At 38.2% G+C, this 23697-nt stretch overlaps 1 protein-coding gene across 1 annotated transcript in view; it reads left to right on the top strand.

The window, feature by feature from the left end:
- LOC101164051 (metabotropic glutamate receptor 7) overlaps nt 1-23697 on the top strand; it is a 206934-nt gene that overhangs the window by 43312 nt on the left and 139925 nt on the right. The window lies entirely within an intron of this gene.

The following is a 23697-nucleotide window of genomic DNA, read 5'->3' as shown; positions in this document are numbered from 1 at the left end:
TTATTTTTGGAAAACACAGTGTTAACAAAGCTAAAAGTTCTCATTACAGCTTCTGCAGCAGCTCCTTGGGAGCCCTTAACTGGAAAACTCTGCGGTGAAAGGAAAATATATGGGAAAAAAAGTCCAGCCTTTTAATCTTCAGAGAAGCAAACATGCAGCCTGAAGCCTTTTGAGAATATATAGCAGCATCAACAGAAATGTGACCCCACTCAACCCTGCATTTCAAAGCCGCATCTTCTACACACAAACCAAACTAATCCACAGTCACGCTCAAAGCTGCAGGGACTGATATGAGCTGGAGATTCTCACCTGAAGTTTGAGGTCTTGGTTCCATCCATGAAAACTTGATTGTCCTAGCTCCTTGTTTTTTTTTTTACCTCAAAGCTAACTAGCCTTTGCCTCGATGCTCAGACGTCAAACATTCTCCACAAGAAGCATTCCATTAATATCCCTAATGAGCTTATCCAGAAGCATCAGCTGTAAGGGTCAGCTAAAAGACACTATGATTGATGGAAGTCATGGATGAAAAGCTGCCATTTTCTCATTTTTGTATTTGCCCCTTGAGCCATTAATCACTTGTCTGCATATAAACACTGTCATACCTCCACGCGTGGGTGGATGCTTGGTGGAGTTATGCAAGCTTGCAATTTACCAGCAAGTGACAAACACTCAATGCTGTTTTATGACCTCTCTTTGGGCCATTTTGATGTTTACATGCCATTATTTGACATCCATACTTTTAAGCAACCACATTTGATTTTACCTGGATTTTTCTCCCCTCACTGTTTTATTATTGCCCAGGAAGGGATAACAGTTTGAATGAAGAAAGCCAGACAGGAAGTTGATTCGCTGAAGAACATAAAGTTGACAGCCATAATAGGCTCTTGTTGGTGGAAAGTTCAGATTAAATGAGCCCTGCTCCACCAGGCGATTTCTCAATTTTGGTCAGTTGTTCAACCCCTAAGCAGTCTTTAAAATTCCCAATCAATTTGCCAATGACATCAGCTGTTTACAATCATGTAGGAATGACCCCCCTCCACACACACACACACAGCTATAACATTCTTTGGAATAAATCCTTAAATCATTGAAATATTGTAAATAGTTTAGTTTTTAGCTTTGTTTTGATGATAATGTGTTTGAAAGCAAACGTAATATTCTGCAGACATTAAATATTTTCATGTTGTTTTTTTTAAAATTGAACATTTCATTTGACAGGTTTTTGATCTCATCATAGTAGCATAAATATAACTGTATATGCGTGGCATTGACTGTTTGAATTATGATGAATAAAAGTTAATTACAATTAACTAGTTAGATAAGGCGGCAGTTTAGCTCAGGCGGTAGAGCAGATCGTCCAACAACCGAAGGGTTGGCGGTTCAATCTCCGATGTTGTCACTTCTCCCCCAGGGTATGGGCCAAATGCAGAGAACAATTTCCCCATTGTGGGATAAGTAAAATTTATTTATTTATTTATTTAAAAAAAAAAGGACAAAAAAAAACCATCATGTACTCATTATATAAATAAATCTGTTATGATCAGTATAAAATGATTCATATTATTATTATTATTAATCTTGACAATTTGTCCTACATTGAATAAAAAAGTATATTTTTTCTACTTATTGCAAAAAAATCATATAACTTCCAAAAACCTCAATTAATCTGATGCTAAATTGTCAGATGTTTGATGTCTGAAATTGGTCTAAGACAGATGTAAAATAGACGAAATTACCACATTTTCACATTTAGTTAGTCTAAACTCCCCATAGAAAATGCTCTGCATTTTGACATCTTTAATAAGCTTAACTGTGTCTTCTTTCTTGCTTTTTTATGTCCAATGACACAAATCCATCCTTCTTTGCCGTTATTTTGTTTGTTCGATTCATTCCCTTAGGGGGATTGTCAATAGCAGCCCCCCCTTTTCTGTTTTTTTTTATTCTTTTTCCTCAGTTTTTTTGGTCATGCTTGCCTCCCTTAGGTCTGCCTTCCCCCTTTGTCTGTATTCAGATCAGCAACACAACTGGATTTCCATTTCCAGTTTTATATCAAATGCATTTCCTGTTGGCAGCTAAGATCAAACACATGTTTGTGTTCTGGTCCATTTTTGTTACACACACACTCTGCAGCAATCCTCCAAATCCCTGAATGCCCTTAAACCCCACATGAAACTCACCCCTTTCACCTGCTGTTGTCGCACCATTTTTTAGGAGGATTCGCAATGACGTCTACATGTTTGTTTGACGGAACAGGAAGCATAGAACAAACTGATGATCAATTTTAGAAGCTTCCCAAATTCAGCTCTTTTTCGTCCTCGTGCATCAGATATTTTTTTGTACAATTTCTATCAATACATTTCTTCTGATCACACAAAGCAACAACAGTAGTGTACACTGAATACTTGATACAAAAAAAGTACAAAACTCTATGATGCCATTTCCTCTAGATGTTATTAAACTGCACAGACTTTATCCTAATGTCTGTGTTTAGTGTTAATATGAAGGCAATGCAGGGGTAAATAACATGTGTAATTGCAAAAAAGTTGAATTTATTTTCCTGCTTTACATTTGCTTTGTCTACACTATAAAGTCTCATGCGGGATAGAATGTCTGACATTTAATTTGACTCGTTATGTTTAAAGAAGAACTCTGCATCAGAGGAGGTTCTCAGCTGTTTCTAAATCAATCAGACTTTGAAAAGTTCTAAATTTAGTTTTTACCTGCAAATCCAACGATACTAACCTAAATTCATTAAATAAAGCAGAGAAGTTGCCGCAAACAAATTGCATTGCATCCAGAACCCCCGCTGATTCAGAGAATGGTTGTGGTGGGTGTCATTTAGGGTCTCCTTTATTAAATGGAGCTGCAGCAAAATGGAGAAAGGAAAATTAAAAAGAAAAAAAAGCCCATCAGCCACAGTTTGATTTATTGTCTGTACAGCTGACCTAGTTTAACACTTTGCTTTTAGTGGAGAAGAACCAGGCTAAGAGCAGATAACGACACTTTATTAATTGTATTTTTGTTAAGCATTTTTTTAATAAGTTTATATATATTTATTCAAAGCAAACAATTTCTTCCTGATTCTGGAGGGAATGTAGTATGCATACTTTTTGATGCTAAACTTGTTACAGACCTCCATCATGTTAGCACTGTCTTTGAGTTAACACCAAATTCTTCTGCTGAGAAAGCAGATATAAAACTTGGGGGGGGGGTTATCACTCATAATCCACGGATTCAAGATGAGCTAAGAGAAACGCCCACATGGAGGTGGAGGGAGGGGGGTGCCCAGCCCGGATGGAGGAGTGATGATGAGCACCACTGTTAATCATAAGAACAAATGATAGTTGTGAGAAAGATCAAATCTTTAGATGTAACATTTTCTTCTCTGTCTGGAACACTGTAATCCTGACAGCCTCTTACTGGTTCGTTCAGTTTGCTGCTGCTGGATTTTTCTTTTTCCTCCTCTGAAAAATTCCACTCTTGATGACTGTACAATTTCTCTCACTCTTTGACACAGTCTGGTCCTTACGTTTGTCTGTTTGTCTAGAGATAGTGAGGATGTGAGGTCCTGTATCTCAGCGCTTCTAAATTTTACCTACAGCTGCAGAAAGTCTGCGTTATCCTCTGTTAGTTTCAGAAATGTATTTGGTCAGGGTAAAAGCAAAGATGGGGTTTTGAACATGACAGTTTTTGAACAGAATGTTTTTGAAATTTTGGTTCCTCTGTCAACATTAAATCTTTTTTTTACTAAAGTGACAAAAACCTTTTAAAACAAATTATAGTCAATTGCTGGATGGCAATACTCAGATATAGACCTCATGCAAAAATTTAAGATTTTTTATGTTTGAAAAAAATTATTTTTGGAAAAGTAAAGGATGTCCAATAAATCTCATAGAACCGTTAAATGGACATAATATTTCACTGTGGAGCCACTCCAATGAAAATCATGTTTTTGGTGTTTTCAACATGTTTTTGTGGGATTTTTCTTTTGATGTGGGACATATTGATTGATGGAGTAGAGGCAATACCAATAGAAAATCCACACAGATTTATCAAACTCATTACAGAAAATGATGAAAGGCATAAATAAATAAACAGAAAAAACAAAGACACACTCAAGTCACATTTGCATAATTAAATATAGTGATCATTAACTAAAGTCATGTAAAGCTTGATTTATTGCTTGAAAAGGAGTGGGAAGAAGTAAATGTAAATAATCCCACCACTGCTGAGTTAAATTCATTTTATAGTTTTACATAGTTTTCGTAATTTGCTCCTGATCAGATTCTTTTCGAGGTTACAAAATCAAGTTCCTATTAATGATTGATTATCTTCAGAAAACATTCATTCATGATTTCAGTAAGCAATAACGGTGACGTAAAAAAAGAAAATTAATCTCTGAATTGCTTTTTTTGTGTGCATATTTCTTTCTTTTTTATTATTGTTAATTATTTTGACTTTAGCAGACGATAAAGTGCTGTTTGAAGATGAGCTTATTTGTAGAGCAGAAAATCCACCAAGCGGGCTACAGGCTCCCAGCTCTAAGCCACGGCAGAGGGAAAGAGGGGGCGGGGTTGCTTCATGCTAGCGGTCCAGCACACAACTCGGAGGTAAATTCCTAATGAACTACTGCTGCTCAGCAGAATCTGTACTTGAAAATAATGTTTTTATTTTTTATTTTGTAGATATGGTTATGATCAGTTATTCTGCATTCGGTTCAGTTTATTAAAATTAGCTTCTAGCCTAATGTTAAAGCAGCAGAAACTTCTCTTTAGTTTCTTGTGCTTTAAGTTTGCAATTCAAACAAGGCCTGAACACATAAGGTAAATGTGGGGGAGCCTGTTAAATAACATGCAGCACAGTGCGTTCCAACTTTCCCAGCTCAGGATCTCATTATGGAAATCTCTTTGCACCCAGAGACCCGCCTCATTAAAACACACAGGTATCCTTGTCAAGTCGAGCCCGTCACAAACAAGCCTGTGGCCCAGTTCGGCCCCGACTGATTGCTTAATAAATGCAGACAGTATTACATTAAGCTGCTTGTTAATGCAGCCACCTTAGCATTCTGTGCAGTTTCTGTGCAAACCTCCAGCGTGAGGTGATTAACGCAGAGGCTCCACCTGCTCTTCTTGTGAGACAGCGACCCGCAGAATCTTGATGAGCTGTCACATGTTGCGATTGTGGAGCTTGAAGATGCAGCTGCTTCTGTGTTTTTCTGCACCTCAGTAGACGCTGACAAAAATGATGTTTTGATGGAACATGGAGAATCATTCAGATTATCTCAAATTACTTTTTTCTGGATAGAGTTGAACATGAAAGCTGAAGAGAAGGAAGAGTTTCTGCAGTAAACTACATTTAGAAACTTAAAATTCCTCAAAACAAAAAGAAAAAAAAATATATATATATATATATATATATATTATTTAAGTGAAATGGGTTCACCCACTAACAAGGAGAGTTTCTTGTAGCTGTCTTTATTTTTGATACTGGTGTTTTAACCCTTGTGCTATCCTATGACCCCACCCTTACATTGGCGTGTTATTCCTACCGTGGCAAAGGTGGATAAAGGTGAAGAGGATTTCCTGTAATCCATGGAGACCAGTGAAGATAACAAATCATTGAAGAAAAAAGGTTAAGCTCACTGTCTAGTGGGTCTAAATGACCCAACTCCCAATGTTAAAGTGCCTAGGATAGCACAAGAGTTAAAAATGGTCATTTAGATCAGAAAATCATAAAAGTTGTACTCAGTGTATATAAAGGAGTTTTGTTTACTACACTGCCGGTTTAAAAAAAAGGAAAACTTTAAATGGAAAATGCCATGTCAAGGTAAACTATATCTTTATTTTACCTATTGTCTGACAAAATGAAAAAAAAAATCAATCCACTTTTCCGTCTTTCTTTCTTTTAGAAAAAAAACGTCTTTATTGTGACAAAGTGAACAAAGTAGCAGCAGTCCATCAGACTCTTGTGACAGCTTCACACTAATTATGCTCCTCAACAAGCAGTTAGAGACGGCACAGTCATCAGAGGTCTTCCTCTTCCCAATGACAGATGAGTCTTCACTAACTTCATTAGACAGATGAAATCAAATAAACCTGGAAAACATTAGACTGATAACAAAGCTTCTGTTTCCATTGCTGACTCAGAGTAAAATAGAAAAGTATCTTAAATCATAGACTGTTGTTCAGCTACTCTCTTTTCAGATTTCATCAGATTAACGTCCCTTTGGACTTTAAGTCACATTTCATTTCCCGTATTTTCCTCACTTAAATAGTATACTTTATAGTTGAGTTTGTATTATATATGACATAAGTTCTAGAATAGATAATCTATTGACGGTGCACCTTACGATCCGGTGTGCCTTATAGTGTGGGAAATATGCTAGATGATAACTCTGTGTTGCACTCAGAGTCAGCAAGTGTTCATCGAGGCTCTGGTTGTTCCTGCTTGTTTTAACTCATGCATGCCTTCGTTAGACAAAACTACGGAACATCAACTACAGTGCTGATAATACTTGATAGCATTTATTTAAACTTTTTTCAAATCTTACTCTCCATAAAAACAAACACTGACAAAATGCTAAATTCACAATAACTAAAAAGATGCTTTACCTATGTGTCAACAACTTTAACTGATGAGAGATTACACTGTACCAAATGTCAGCCAAGCTGAAAAAGGCCTCTACTTTTAGATGAAGTGAAGCTACAGACAGATTGGAACACCATGTTTCATTATACACCAGGTTTTTTTTTCCTTTTTTTTTTTCTTGCTGGCACACACCCTTCACATACACCAGTCCATCTGGATTTTCTATTATGCACAGTTAGATGCAATTATGTAGTCCATAAACTTGCAAAAATGAAATATAGCTCGAGTATACTGTTAGTTTGCCTGTAAAAAGTATTGTCATCTATATTCTTTTTTACTATTTGACCCGGTGGAAACTGTTGTTGCTTTCACCAAAAGAAAAGCCAGGTAAATGTGTTCTCAGTGCCACTACAGCTTAGACTTTCTTTCTTTTGTTGGTGATCAACATTAAGATATAAACTGTGGGGCAATACCAAATAAAAATGACTTTCCCCCCCCAAAATGTAAAATAAAAATGTATGTAAAGAAAGTCTACAGTTTTTGGTCCAAGAGTTTATAAACAACTATTAACTTTTAAGAAGATTCAAATGAAGTATACATTGCCCATATAATATAAAGAAAATTGGAAAATGAAAGGTTATTTTTCTATTTTACTCGTAGTACTCACATGGAGAATATGTTAATGTATAAGATCTTTGATGTTAGAAAAGCATTACTCAAAATAAAACAGCCATTATGTTGAACATATGATGCAACACAAACACATTTTTATGCATGTTTTTTTTCCTGGCAAAGTGTGTAGAGATGCTGTATATTCTGCGTTACAGTTGTGTATTTTAATAAATCTTTAACACCAAGACTTGACAGAAAAAGTCGGACGTTGAATCAGATTATTATACTTTGCTTCATTTTTTGCTGTTTGAGCTGATTATATCCACTGCGAGGTCAAGTGTTTGTGTACTAAATATTAATAGTGTTGTCACTGGCTGTGTCCTTTCTTGGGATCTGCAACTTGATGCTGGCATACATTTCTCTGCTGTAGCCACAGATCTCCTCTGATGGACCTGCCAACTGATGTCCCCCACCTGCTCCTCTATGCCTTAAAAATAGACTGGTTGGAGCGTTTCCACTGCCTTAGCTTCCACCGGGGACATTCCTCATTTATCGAGTGGAAATCAGCATATTAGCTCCACTTTAGAGCCAATCCTACAACAGAATGCTGCCAAGCCTTGTCCTTCCTCCACCGGAGCTGAGCCAGAGCAGCCAGCCAAGTTAGATGGAGAAAGAAGAGATCAGAGCGCTTCCATGCTTCCACACATCCACCCACAGCGCTCTTCTTTTAGCATCTTCCCTCCTCCATCTGAGTGTTTCACACTCCCATCAGTGAGAACGCAGACAGCCTGGAATTCCCTCTGTTAGAGAGAAACTGGCTGCAGGCCACTCTGAAGTTATGTAGGAGAATAAGGCTCAAGCTTCAGCTTCTGCAGTTTATGTTGGATTTTATTTGCATTGTACTGATCTTCACAGCTTTTCTGTGAACACCGGTTGGGTACAATATGTTGAATCCGAACTGGAACCAGAAGGAAAAGCAATTGTTTAAACACATATGCAGAGAGGGGCTGCAGATCTGTAGAATCATGACCTTTAAGAACGGAAATGACATGGACTAAGACTGAAAAAACAAAAAAAAAGGAACATGAAAAACTTGTATTTCAGCTTAAAGTCCCACACCAATCCTCTTTGATCTATTTTTAAAGCATCCCAGGTGGTCTTTTAATTATGATTAAGCCATTTTTAGGCTAAATAAAAAAAGCGGTGTCATTTTTAGAACATAGTTTCTGCAGAGCAGCACAAGTTCATCTGAAATGTGTCTAAATTGTGGGCGGGCGCAGATTGAGCCTACCTTCATTTTTAAATCACCCTTTGTGCAAGCTACCTTGCTTTAAGCCAGATACCGGGAAAACTGAGACGTACATGGAACTAGTCATATCCAAGCAGATGCAGGGAGTTTTGGGCCTGCCCCCGTAGTTTCTACATCTCAGCTACAAGTTTTTTTTCAAACAGCAATTTTGCGCCTGCTTCACCACAATTTGACTAAAGGAATACTCAGAAATCCAGTTTTAATCCTAATGTTCCCTGTATTTGTGCATCAGAAAAATGCTCTGTTTAAAAACACCATTTTCATTTAAATGGGTCTTTAAGTCCACAAGTTCATAATAAAACACAAATCATAAAGAAAAGAATCAAAAGTGTCTTTGATCTGTTCATTCTTATTTTTTTTTCTCGGAAATGTATCTTGACATTCAGCAATCACTCTTCTGAAGAGGAAGGAGGCGATTATTTGCGGGATCCCAGTTATCTTTCAAAAATTTGGGCAATTGCTTTTTTTTCTTTAAGAAATATTAAAAAGTAGGTGTATTTCATAATTTCTTGTAACATCAAATTCCACTCTGCCATTTATAGCCAAATCCCTTCTTGATCTGTTCACGCATTTCTGAGTATTCCTGTAAAAACCTGAGTTTTGAGCACCAGCCCCTCCCAATCCACAAAAACGAGCGGGTCCTCACATTGTGACGTAGACCAGTGAGAACAGCCCCTTCCAAGAAGAGTCTGTGCTGCCAGCACCACCCCCAAGCTAAGTCAAACACCCACTCTCTCTGCGGAGCTTGCGGCGTTTGACAAAAAGGCTTTTATTTTACATGCGGAATATGCACATCCATCTTTGCAAAAGTTTAGATGTTGTTAGTTTAGCTAGAGAAATAACTACTTAATTAAAAAAAAAATCTTTTGAGTGCAAAAGGTCATATATTTTCATATACATGGATATTGTTTAGTACAAAAGGCTTAAGAATAGCATGCTGTCGCCCCTTTAAAGTTCCATCGTGTATCTTCTTTCACTTTGATCCTTCTCCTCATCTCTTGTCACACTTATGTTTTCTCAGTCATTCCTTCCTACTTGTTGCCGTCATCGATCTCCTTTACATTTCCTATTTTCTTTGTCCTTCTTGTTTTATTTTCCCATTTAAAATCATTCCCTGTACCAACCTCTGAGAACCTTTTTTTGTGTTTGCTTTAAACGATTTGCCTTGAAGCCATTTTTTTTATGAAACACGGTAAACTTGATGAGGTCCTAAACCTCTGGATTTGTTTACTGTCTGTGAATCACAGTTTATGGTACCTCTGCTGTAAACATCTCCGATTATGGTACACGTGGTCTGAATTATTTATCTTTGAATGCACTCACCTGTCGCCTGCCCATGTTTGACTCAGCAGCTGTTTTACCACCAAGGGATAAAGGTTGTTGGTTGAGTAGCTTTAAATTTGCTATTTTTTGCAGAAACTCCTCATACTGAAAAAGAAAATGCTGGCTATGAATATAGTCTAATTTAAGACACCCAATCAGATGGGGTTCAGCTGCAGTTGTCCAAAAGGAAACTTACAAGAATTAAACAATATTCGAAGGTGTGGCAGATTAATAAAGTAAACTGAAAAAAAATGAATGACATAGGAAAATATATTTTCTAAACATAAGAATACACATTAACCTGTTGTGCATGCAACTTACAATGTCCTGGAAACACTAAAGACCCACATTGATGAGGGTTGTGTTTTGGGCATTTTTATGTTCTTGTAACATGTTTCTCATACTATAAAATAATTATTAAGAACATCTCAGAGTATCCCTTTATTCAAATCGTGGTGAACCAGGAGCAGACAACAAAATTTTGTTGAAAAAAGGGTGTAGCTGTGATGTAGGTGCTGCAGTCAGATGGCCACAAGCTCATTTCTCTGCTCAGTTCGGATGCATCCACTTGCAAACGACCAGATCCATGTAGGTCTTTGATTTCCTCATCTGAGCTGGCATCTGGCTCAAAACACTACGCCTGGATGACTCCAATGTTGCTTGCCATTTTTGTTACACTGCTAATGTTAAGTTAGCAGTACCAAGCCAGACCATCTTTAAGGTGCAGTTCTTTGTTAGTTCAGGGTTCTACTGGGGGAACCGGGTGGGTGGAAGGAGGAATCTGGTGAGGGATGGGTCCCATCTGTGTGTGATTGTCCTGTGTTTTCTGTTTTTAATCATTTTCATTTTTTCTTTTTTATGATTACTTTATCTGCTTTTATGTTATCGCTTTGTGTTTTTAACTGAAATGAAAGGCGCTGTATAAATAAATGAGGTTTGAGTTTGGGGTTTTTAGGGGCTGTAAGCTAGCTAGAGAGTGTGTAAACAAAGGCATGATGGGGATTCAGGGCAGGCTTACACCGCGCCAGCAGTCTCACCAACAACTCAGAGGTAAATTTCCAATGAACTACTGCCGCTCTGCAACTATGTCCTAGAAAACAACACAGGTCTTCTGGACTTTGACTAAAAACTGCATGATCATAATTAAGACTCTCAGACATACACTTCTTGTCCCCTTTACTGTTGTCATGGACTCCATGCTGATTGATACTGACAGACTGGTACTTTTATGATGGAAACATACAATAGCTTTTAGTAGCACATTTAAATGATGAGGACATGAATTATCTAGGTTTTCTTTAAAAACATTACTAAACTAGAGAACAAGAGGGAATAAATGTACAAATAGTGTAAACAAAGCCAAATTCTAACGCTAAACCTGTGGATCTTGCCCTATGCCATCAGTCTCTGCAGGTGTTTGCATCATGTGCCGACCAGAGGACACATTCTGGCTGAGAATACACAAAACACTGGTTTAGTTTTGTCAAAAGCTGTGCTTTCTTCCAACGCTTTGGGTTTGCCTTGCTTCAGGCTCAGATGACACAGCGGCGCTGCATTAAGCCAAAAGTCAACAGCCGACAGACCAGCTTACAGAAGTCATGTAATTCTTCCACCAGACGATGTGAGAGAGATGAGACGCCTGCAGATCACTTCAGCGGCGGCAGCTAGGGACGGCTCATCGTGGCCGCGAATGCTTCCAGCGGGCCACTGAGGGCAGACCGCTTGTTGTTGGGAGCAGCTATCTGTGCAAAACACGACCAGCGCCGGGCTGAGCGACATTTAAAAGGGCCACAGAGAGCTGGACACTGCAGGGAGAGATACTGAGAACCTGAATCTCATCCACTCAATGGTCGAGTGTTTGCTTTTTAGCAAAACAAGCTACTCTCGGCAACGTTTTTGAGGCTGAATCCTGTGTGATAACAGCATGAAACGTGGCATTGGTGCAGATGTGAAAGGATTTAAAACATAATAAAGGAGCTCCTGTCAGGATTGCTCAGTGGCGTCTGGGCATGACAGTGGAACTCAATGGTTCAGCAAGAAAACAATGATACAGGATTTAAAAAAAAACTGTAGAGAAACAAGATGAAACACTCTCCAAAAGGAGACGTTTTGAATGAATCTCTGAACAATTTCAAAATGTGATACGTTCAAGGCTTGAATTGCTTTAGAAATTTTACAAAAGGAATCATTTGTAGTGAAAAAAATAAGAAATCTTAAATAGTTGACTTGACACATTTGACTATAGATGATACAACAATTTTTCTCCTATAAGCTTCGAATTGAAGCTTAAAAAAAAAAAAAAAAGAAGCAAAAACTGACCACAATCAGACTCAAAATGACCCTTTTGGCTGACGTTTTTCTGGTTTAATTTTTTTGTGTGTCTGCAGCCATTTTTACTTAGAATTCCAGTCAGATGTTGCTGCACACACCTGAAAAAAAACAAAAAAAAACACATTTTTCAAACAAATTCAAATCTGTCATGAGTGTTGGGACTTAAATTTATGAGTTAGGAGTTTAATATTTTCCTGGGTTTCTGTCTTTTGAGAATATGAAAGTAAATATCCTTAAAGAAAAGACTGCAGCTTTTAGTAAAATGTATAAGAGCTACATTTGAGACCCCAAAGCCCAGTTAAATATTAAAATGTATGACAGCACTGTAAGAAAATGACTTAGCATCTATATTTTAGTAACAATAAAACCCAGCTATGGTTGGCAAAGTTGAACAAAAATCATGCAACTTTTGGAGCTGATGAACCCAAGTAAGAAACGCATGCATCACAGTGGTGGAAGGCTAGTATGAAGAGATTCCCAAATACCGTTTCCTCACAGCAGAGCCAAGCCGTACTTGTTTATTTATTTATTTATTTATTCAAAGTTGCACAGTCAATATTCATTGTCATGGGTCATATGTTTTAATGGAGGGGAGTGGGAAGGGTGAAGGGTGGGTTGGGTTTTTACTGTAATGTTGTGTGTTTTCTGTTTTTAATGTTAAAGCGCTTCGAGCTGCGCAACATGCATGAGAAGCGCTATTTTATAAATAAACTTTGATTTGATTATGGGGGCTTGTTCTGCAGACAGATATTTTTAGTTTTTTACTTCCTGTTTACTTTTTTTGAAAATAAATGACAATCCTTGATCTGGTTTACAAATCTCTCTCAGAAAAATAGCCTAGAAAAATTGGTACCATTGGTACCAACTGCGCATGATATTTCACTTTCATTTAATTTTCATTAACACAATGATTAACACAATCAAAATCTATTTTGGACTTCAGTAAAAAGTTATTTTTCGGATTTGCTCTCATTTTAAATTTGCTGTCAGAGCTGTGAAACGTCAGCCGAGGTCACTGTGCAGAGCTCTGAAGTGCTATTTAAAGTCCTCAGAAGAAAAATAATTTCCTCCTTCAGCCTCCAAAGTGGTCCAAATTAAAACGTTTAGTGTGACTGGAAGAGTGCCATTTATTTAAATTAGGTGATTGAAAATTTAATTGGCAGCAAAGTCGTCATTTAAAGCTTTGAGAGGCTGCAGACCCTTCGCTTGTGAATATTCTTTTTTTTTTTTTTGACCTCGTCTTAATTCTGCCTGCATCACCCCTTCTACTCTTCCTCTTCCTTTTCTGGTTCAGCTAACACAAGGTGAGGATCGAGGGCGCTGTAGGACAGATAAATTACCAGCATCAGATTAAACACAGCGGCCCTTCGCTCCTTATGAATTATGTAAGAAGCCGCAGTCCTGATTTAACGACAGAGCATGGGAAAGGCTTTTAATGTGAAAGGAGCAGAGGGCAAGTGCTGGTGGAGTGTATGTGTGTAGGCTTGTATTTCATCTGTGGGATCTAGTCAGACTTAACAGAGAAAACAACAACTATTATCAGCATCCATACAATCCACTCATGGAGGCCACCTGTATTAAAATATTTTCTTTAGTTTATTATTATTCTTTTTTCCTAAAAAAACTAAATTAGTGAACCAAAACATTGTATTTTGCTTAAAATATGTGTTTTTTAGACCTTTTTACGATAAAATATTTTATCATAAGACTTCTACAAGAGTTTTCCTGAAGCAGCGACAATTAAAAAAAATTAAAGATACATTTGCAGGTTGGCTCCATACCAAAGTGGTTTATTACAACAAATCTTTTTTTGAAAGTTTATTTTGGTTCAGCTTGATATCAGTTTACGTTGACCACAAGTTCATGTTCTATTAATGTTTTATAAACTATACATTGATAAGGAGTTATCTCTTTTTGTCAATTTATCTACCATTTTCGTATCTTCAGTGTTTTTTCTTTTACATTTCTGTACCATAATTCTAATTTAAGGAAATTCAATCTGGAAATTATTAAAAACAAATCCATAAAAACCATGTCTGCCCCTAGCTCTGGTGTGTGGGGTGCCGGGCCTCCTTTACTTTTAAACAAATATGGGCATGGGTACTGCTTTTACACCCCTCTTCAAGAATATTGGTTACGCAAATCTTCCATCATTAATGTATTAATATCCTTAAAACCTGTCAATAGCTGTGTGCAGGCTATTTGTTGGTGTGTAGGTGTGTGAGAACTAAGCCATGCAATTTACTTATGACAATCTCATGTTATGACTCCGTATCGACTGACCCCCATCTTAACCCCTTATCCCTCATCTCTAATATCTCTCTCTCTTTCTTCTTTTGTTCTATCCAGTCCAACAAGGAATGCATATAAATGTAATTAGCATTATAAAAAAAACTCAGCCTCAAATACCAAAGGGGTTTATACAAATGTACACTTTGTTTGTCTGAAAACCATAAACTCTTATTGTAACTGTAAAATCTGTCCAACACAGATTTGATCTGCTTGCTCAGCTGTTCGACAGGACAGTTTAGAAAGAAAAAAAAGAAATTCTGTTAAAACAGTGTTATCCTCAAAAGTGCCCAATTATCATGGGACTGCTCAGTGTGTGTCTTTATAAACAATAAACATAATGTGCAAATTTACCTAAGAAAAACCACACATGAAAAGGACAGTAAAGCCTGGGAGGAACAAAGTTTAATATTTTAAATATCACATCAAATTTCTGTGCCTTGTACTTGTATTTGTAGATGGTTTACAAACTATTAACAATTGATCCATAAAGTGTGAGTCTATATATGAGTTAAGTACTAGTTAATAACTTTTTTTATTTTTTATTTATTTTATATTTTTTACTTGTCCTGTCCAACAGCTAAGCAAACAGATGAGAGCTAAAAGCCTTTTGTGTTGGACATATTTTACTTTTACAACAGGGGTTGTGAATCTTATGATACACCAGATGTATATTTAAATAATCCCCTTTTGTAATTTCAGATAAACATTATTCATGTTAATAATATTTGTAAATATATTTATAATTTAATATAAAATATAATTATATTTAGTTGTTAGACCGGACGGAAAAGAAAAGAAGGGAAGAAGAGAGAGGGATGACAGATGGGGGGGGGGGGGTAGAGGGGTGATTATAGTAGCAAGGGTAAGATCATGAGGCGTCAGAAAGCAGCAAGTTGCTGGAGCTTTATAATCCCAACTGACAGGTTAAGATGCATGAAAAACCCAAAATGGGCGGGGCCTGTCCACACACACATTCAAACATTACAAACACACCTGTTGGCTCCAAAAGTGTCCACACACAAACAAGTCTATATGGACATACTACCACTAACATTCACACACGCCTACTTATGTATTCAGACTAACGCATGTGAAACATTTCATTCAGTCACGCAAACTGTTTGTGCAAAGGTGAGAAACCACCTGTGCTCGAGTGAGTGTTTATGTTCTTCTGTGGTGGATGATGGGCAACCACATCTCCCGTCCCCGGGCAGTGCCAGCGGGACTGCCACAGCGGCCCCCAACGCCAGAGAGCAGGGGGGCGCAAGGAACAGAGAGTGCAGGCCCCAGCCCGACCGGTAGAGCAGCCTCCCAACCGCGCCCTGCCCCAGAGGGGCACCCCAAGCCCCAGACAGGCGGCCCACCACCACCCAGGAGTCCTGAGCATCCCCCAGCCCCAGGCACGAGTCAGGGCCCCCCAAGGAAGACCCGCCCGCACGCTCCTGGCAGCCCCCTCCAGGCCACGGTTAGTCCAGGAGAGAGTTAGGCAGGGAGCGGCCCCCCCGCCCAGGAGGAGGACGCCCAAGAGTAGCGAGGGTGCCCCAGGGGTGTTATAAATATGGCGCGACAAGGCTCACCCGCAGTTGGAAAATATGAAGATGTCATCTTTCTGCTGTGCTGCTTTTTTTGACTCCATATGCTTTCACGCAAGAGGAAAGAGGAGGATAAAAATTTAAAGACTGAGTCAGTTTGCTTAGAGTTGCTCCTGCTCCTGATGACTCAATGTGTTTCAAAGTGTTGAACTATTGTTTTACACATATGAGTGATATCTGATATCGCAGAGCAAACACACTGAGTGACACACACAACACAAGTGAGTTAGTAACTGGAGCTTGTTGCTTTCTGCCTCACTGCCTTGTCCGTCAGCAAGAAGAGAAAGTAACAAGAGTAGGTTGATGAATGTGTGCAAATGTCACGGTGCATGCGTGGTTGTGTGTGTTAACTGATTGCAGCAAATGGGGGGTTGTAACGAAAATGGCGATCGGAGCTCCTGGAGTGAGCAGGGTCACTGTTCAGACACACACTAGTCATGCTATATTCCTCTACCACATAAACATACATGTGAGACACACATGTCCATGTTTATGCGTGCTTGAGATGTATTAGTGACCAAAAAAGCACAGATGTGTATAGAAAGAATTTGGGTCACAGACCTTTAAAGTCTTATGTTTTCCTTTCAAGTAGATGCTGAATTAAGGTACTTTTGGAGCAAAAGCCTTTTATTTAATACCTGCATTAAAAGGCATCAAGGAGTGAAAGATCTGTTTTAAGACTCCCTCGTCATTGTAAACCTAATAAAAATGAGCTGAGATTGGGAGTCATTTTTCAGTACAAGGTTACTTTTGTAAAATAAAAAGTGTTTTGCACAAATTAGAAATATTTACAGAGCCTTGACACATCCTTGCAAAAAGTAGACTGAAGATAGCATAACCTTTATGACAATAGATCGACTGAATATATAAGAAATAGACAGTCTTTGGTCATTTGAGCCATGTTTTTGTTTTATGTGCGAGATAAACATACATGTGTTATTTGAACACACTTCTGAGAAATTTTAAACAACCGTAAAGTCATGTCAATTCAACTACCATGCCTCTTTTTGTTTTATCTTATTTAACGTTTTTAACACAAGAGCTATGCTGACACCTAAATAACACACAACCTTTGAGATACCATAACTCTTTGACAGTTGAATCAGCTAATTCTATCCCGGAGAAATGTAGCTTTGTATGTCGGGGTGCAAAGCTGCTTTTCTCCAGGTCAGAATCGGCTGACTTATGTAGATTGCATTAACACTTCACTACTGTAAAGTGGTGCATATCAGCACAAGGCTGCTTTTCTCCGCTTCAGAATCACAATAATTGTGTAAATGGATGAAAAGTTACGGTAGTCAGAAAAATGTCAACACTGGAGCTAAAGCTCCGATGTTAAAGTGTTAAAAAATGTAACAAGTTTTAACAGAAACAGGCTTGACTTTGCAACAAGTCACCTAGTTGTTATACATTACATATCTGATTCCAGCTCCTCTTGGTTTTTAACCAAAAAAAAGGTGGAAGTAAAAGTGTTTCTCTTTACATCCCCAGAATGTAAGCCACCTACAGATCCGTATTAATTTTTTTTCCATAGCTTTGGCAAATTTAGATGTAGTCATATGCAGATATTTTAATTCATAAGGACTGAAAAAGGATTAGCAAAACAAGCAAATAAAACAGGTCAGGGTCAAAGAGTGTTGTTATAAGGGCTGTAAGTAAAATGTCTTAGCTAAGAAAATTATATCTTTCTATTTTAAAAAGTGCTAAAGTAGCAGAATAATTTAGTTCTAACATTTTGTCCTAAGTGTCAGAGCTTTGGATCAATTAGATCCAAGTGCTTAGAAGAGAGGAGGGACTTTTATAAAATTTTGGTTTTTTTTTGCTTGTTAAAATGGAAGTGTGCAGCTGCATTTCGGCTTAACTCTAGAGGCTTGAATGTGCAGGCTGGTAGATCTATGACAATGCCATTACAGTAATCAAGCCAAGAGAGGATGAAGTTGAGTGGCATAAACCATTAGATAAAGTTTGGTCTTCCAGATGATGAACAAAAAAAATGTGCATGCATGAGAAATGGTAGAAATTTGTTTCTTTTTAGCATTTCTGTTGAGTCTACCAAGCCATTTCCATGTTCTTCATTTTTTTTTAATGTTATGCATCTCTGTGAAGTTTGTAAGTGGGATTAGGATAGACTCCAAGTGACCTAATATACAGTTCCGGATTTGAAAACGTCCTCCTCGTCATCGCCCCGTTGTTCTATGCCATATGTACCTCACGAGCAGCTGCCGGCTCGACCGGGTGCAGAGATCGGTGAGCAGATGTGGTCTGCTGGCTAATTAATGGAGAGTAGAACGATCTGTCAGAGATACAACTGTCCAGTAATGAGAATTATGACGAAACATATCCAGGTAATGTTCTCATAAGCACTCACAAAGAACTAATTAATGCTTCATCCTGGCCAGCTGTAGTTAGAACAGAGCTGCAAGCCTCAGGTAATAAAATGCCATACGATCATAACTCAGTATTTTATGAATAGCTGTTATTTTTATGATAAAGTAAAAGTTAAATTAGTTTATTTAGGTCAGACTGCTTTCCTTTCCCACCTGTTGCACTGTCTCTCTAATCCCCCACTTATCTAACCACAAACTGTATCCCCATTAGATTTTGAATACTGTGCTGAAAAGGTCGGTTTTGTGAAACGTTTGGTGGGAATACACTTACTGGACCTTTTTATTAGGCACACCTCTTCAACTGGTCTTTAACCCAACTTTCAAATCAGCCAATCACATGATAGCATCTCAATGCATTTCAACATGTATACATGGTCATGATGATCCGCTGCAGTCCACCAGAATAGGAAAGAAAAGTGATTTTCTCTAAACTCTAAATGCAACATGATTGTTGGTGACAGATGGGCTGGTCGAATTGTTTCAGAAACTGATGATTTACTGGAATTTTCATGCACAATCTTCTCTAGGGTTTACCCAGAATGGTCTGAAAAAGAGAACATATAGTGAGCGGCAGTTCTATGGGCTGAAATGCCTTGTTGATGCCAGAGGTTAGAGGAGAATGGCCAGACTGGTTCCAGCTGATCAAAGGCAACACAAACTCAAATAACCACTGGTTACAACCGAGGTCTGCAGAAGACCATCTCTGAACGTACAACACATCCAACCTTGAGGTAAATGGGCTACAGCAACAGAATACCTCATTGGGTATCACTCCTGTCAGCAAAGAACAGGAAACTGAGGCTACAATTCATTCAGGCTCACCAAAATTGGACAATAAAAGATAAAAACGTTGTCTGGTCTGATGAGTCTGGATTTCTGCTGTGACATTTAAATGGTATGTTCAGAATTTGACATCAATGCTTTCCATGGTTTTCATGGATCCATCCTATCTTATATCAGCGGTCCAGGCTGGTGGTGGGGGTGTAATGGTATGGGAGTTTGGGCCCAATTTAGCATTATTATAATGCCAGAGGCTAACTGATTATTGTTGCTGATCATGTCCATCTCTTAATCACAGTTTACACATCTTCTGATGGCTACTTCCAGCAGGAAAGTGCAACATCTCATAAAGATGGAATTATCTCAGACTGGTTTCTTTAACATGGCAATGAATTCACTGGACTGAAATGCCCTCCACAGTCACCAGATCCCAACCCAATAGAGCGACTTTGGGATGCGCAGCTGACAAATCTGCAGCAAATGGTGGATGCTATTATGTCAATATGGACCAACCTCTTTGAGGAATAATCTATGGATTAAGGCATTTCTGAGGGCAAAAGTGGGTCCAACCCAGTTCTAGCAAGCTGTACCTAGTGGAATGGCTGGTGAGTGTAGGATTGTCAACATTGTACAGTGTCAAGTTGCTGGTCAAATGTCTACTTTGCTGAATTACTTGCAGTCAAAGGTGGACTAGCTCTACCTGTGCACTGCACGGCAAGCTGTTTTATAGATTTCATGTTAAAACGGCTATCATAATTCTCTGCTGTGAGTCCCTCTCTCCTCTGACTTTACTTCCATCCTGTTTTGACTCTGCTCAACTTTGTTACCCATCTGTCTCCTTGTCCCTCAGAAATGCTGGTTTGTTTTATTGAAGCTGTCAAAGTTTCGACCTTTTTTTGTGTCCAGTTGAGGAGACGAGGAGGCCTGGAGGTGTGTCAAAGCTTCTTATGAGCCTCATCAATCACAGAAGAGACCTGAAGGTTTGGTCTACTGCCAGACTTCTGGCTGCACATTTAAAATTATCCCTCAACTCACCTTCAAAACATCATAAACTCTTATCTGGTAACAACGCTTGCATGACTAGATTTATGTGGAACCACCAATTCTCATGGTCAGAATTCTGACTGGACAGCGTGGCTCAGTAATACAGATTCAAAGATCCTGCTGCCTCTGTGGAAAAGTTCCACTTAACCAATAACTGCTCTGACACTGACATATGGTGGGAATTAGTGATTTTCTTTCTGATCTGATCAAGATGGATCGATCATAAACACCCTGCAGTCTGAAATCTGTCGTCTGTGTTTGTGATTACAGAGTACCAAGTCCCATTTGTTATGAGGTTTTCCACATAAGGTCACAAACCCTTTGACAGTTCTTCTAAATCTAAACCTTCTAAATCAGCTGATTTGCTCTCCAGTTTCATTAGTAAACATGTTGGTTTTGGAAACATTGCTGTTGGAGGGTTGAAGGCTGATTGTTCAGAGGACTCCAAAAGATCTCGACTTATAGACAGCTGGATCTGATGAATTGGCTGCAGCTTTGAAAAACATCAGGTTCATGTCATGCCAACATAAGCGTTTCCTTCAGGCACCTATAGAAACAAAATGAGGAGATTTAACCTATTGACTGTATGACAGAAGTGGACCAAGTGTGACGTCACCCATAAAAAATGACTTACTCATGGCTCCAACCTAATGTCAATTTAGCTGCCATTTTTTAATGATACAAACACCCCCATGTTGGAGCCACACAATGTCAATAAGCAGTGAATGGTCTAAGTCTGTCTGAGATACGTTTCTATGGCCAATCAAGAGTGGGCTTGTTGGTTGTCCACACACCTCTGACTGAAAGTGGGTTCGGGAGAACCTGCCAATCAAATGTTTCAAACATTCGAGGTGGGGCCAGCAGGCACAATACAGTTTTATTGAAGCATCAGTTTATAACTTGAATACCTTGCACTACATAAAAAGATAATGAATGAAAAAAAGAATTATGATTAGCAAGAATATGTTAAAAAAAAGGCAACAGATCAAGAAAGTTTTTCTCAAATATATAATAAATATTATTAATTATTATTAATTGATAATTATTTTTCAATAGAAGTCTATGGGATTTTGGCTTCTTAATACCACAGGGTACTTCCCATTTGGATCGCAAGGGAGGCGGGGTAACTCAGTCCAGTTCTTTGATGTAGCTCAACCCCTAATCGGAAAGTCTCTTGGTTTTGCCTTTGCATGCAATAAAGTATCCCTGGGCAAAAAAACAAAACCCACTCAGTTCCTGGTGGTCTGCCGAGCGCCCCGTATGGCAGCTCCATAGACAGCAGTCTGAGCGCATGTGAATGGGACTTGTGACTGTAACACACCTTGGGCCTGAATGTAAGACACCTGAAAGGAGTCTTACATCACGCCAACAGTCCCACCCACAACTCGGGGGCCAATATCTGATGAACTACTGCCGCTCTGCAGAAATTGTGTCCTAGTAAACAACAGACCTTTTTTTTTTATTTGAGCTAAAAACGGCATAATAAAATTTAGAAGATCACTGGGAACACTTTTACAATACATCAAAAAATAATCAGAGTAGGACTTTAAGGTGTAGTTTTGACCTGGGTTAGTGGGTCTAATCTGGTCATCAGAATTTATTTACTTTTGTATGGACACCAGACTTTAAAATGTTTGCAAGTGCATGTCTTTCAATGCATTTAAGATGCATATATTACTGTCAGTCACTTTAGAATTGTTTTAGTAACTGTTTTATCTAAATTGTACAGGACACTTTTTTTAAATGAGCTGTTAGAATCTGCCAATATTATTTAACTAAAAAAATCCAAAAATCCAAAAAAATAAAAATAAAAACATTCTTTATTCAGTTTGAACTTCAGATGAAGCACAACCTCCTGAGCGTTTTTAAGGGAGTCAGACTCCATTTAGAAAATAAGGTTTTGATAATTGGGTAAATAATTAATGACGGCAACAGTTTCTTTTGGGTTTAGAAGAAAAAACAGAACGACTTATGGTAACTGCCTCTTAATTCTACCACAGGGCAGTTTTTTTTTTTTTTTACTTAGATACTTCAGTGACAGATCCTGAACTGGAACCAACTGCTTTCCAGAGATGGAGACAATAGAGAAAATGTCCAGGGAAACCCCCCAAAACATCACTTTTTAATATTAACTTAATGGATCAGCTTTCTCAATTTTAAATAAGTTTTCCCATGTATGTCCACAGCACCACCTTATGCAGCTATGTGTCATGGTTTTGAGTTTGTTGTGTCTTGTTTTTCGTTTTAGTTCTTGTTCTGTCTTGTTTGGTTCTGTTTCCTGTTTTATTTTGAAAGGTTTCCTGTCTTGTTTCTTGAGTTCTACTTCCTTTGGTCCCCATCTGCCCTGATAGTTTTCACCTGTGTCTTGTCTGCCCTGTCTGTATTTGAGTCTTGTCTCTGCCTTCCTCCTGTGCTGGTCCATTACCCTTGTCATGGTGTTCACGTCTTCATGCCATGTTCCTTGTTTCATGCCACGCCACGCCACGCCACGCCACAGTGAGTTTTTGTTTTTGTCATCCTGCTCTGCAGCGCCTTTTGTTTGTTGGTCATTAAACCCTTTAGTCCTGAACCCGTTGGCCTCCCGTCTCTGCATCTGGGTCCTACCGTCTTTCTAGCCACCCTCACGCCGTGACACTATGCAGGGTTAGTTTTGATGTTTCTAGCAAAAAACCCTCATCTGCACTTTTTTTACTAGTGCAAACCAAGCCGCTAATCAATTTCATTTTTGTTTTGGGGTTAAATATTCACGAAAACCTTCATAAAGAAAAAACTTTGTAAAAGGTTCCTGTTTAACCTTTAAAAACATAACCAAATATTGTTTTTACTTTTAAGAATTGGAAAAGATTTTTTTAGGATTTTAACTATATAATTAAATGCTTTATAATTGATAAACATTATATTGAAATGCTTTAAATTTTAAACACTAGGCCAAGTATATTAAAAAGATATCTAGTGAGTAGTAAATGTAACATAAAAATAGTGGTTAAATATCAAAATCTGTAATAGTAATTAAAATATAACTTGAAAAAGCAACATTTTAAAATTTTTAATAACAGAATGTATGTAAACAAAGAAAAAAATAATTTCTCTTGTAAATATCAATTCCCTCTTGCTTTAATATATAAACTGCTTACTAACGTGAAAAGTAATAACTATAGTGAGATGAAATGGACAGTAATTATTCGTAGGAGACTCAACCTGCTGCCATCTGAGAACAAGTTCTGAACTTTTGAGACACATAAGGAGGGAGACTCCACAAAGATCAAGGAGCTAATTGGATGAGTGTCTGCTGGGGATATTTTACATCCTCAAGATTTTCCCTGACAATTCTGTAAAAAGATGGAGTTTAATTTCTCCTGGTCATTAGGGAAGAACTTCATGGACCAAGGTCAAACAATATTTGACCTTAGGCCTTTTAGAATCACTGCATCCACTTTCA

The sequence above is a fragment of the Oryzias latipes genome, chromosome 5 (genome assembly GCF_002234675.1).
Source record: "Oryzias latipes chromosome 5, ASM223467v1".
NCBI lineage: Eukaryota > Metazoa > Chordata > Actinopteri > Beloniformes > Adrianichthyidae > Oryzias > Oryzias latipes.
The sequence above is the reverse complement of the archived record's forward strand: the minus strand, read 5'-3'. Positions and strand labels throughout refer to the sequence as shown.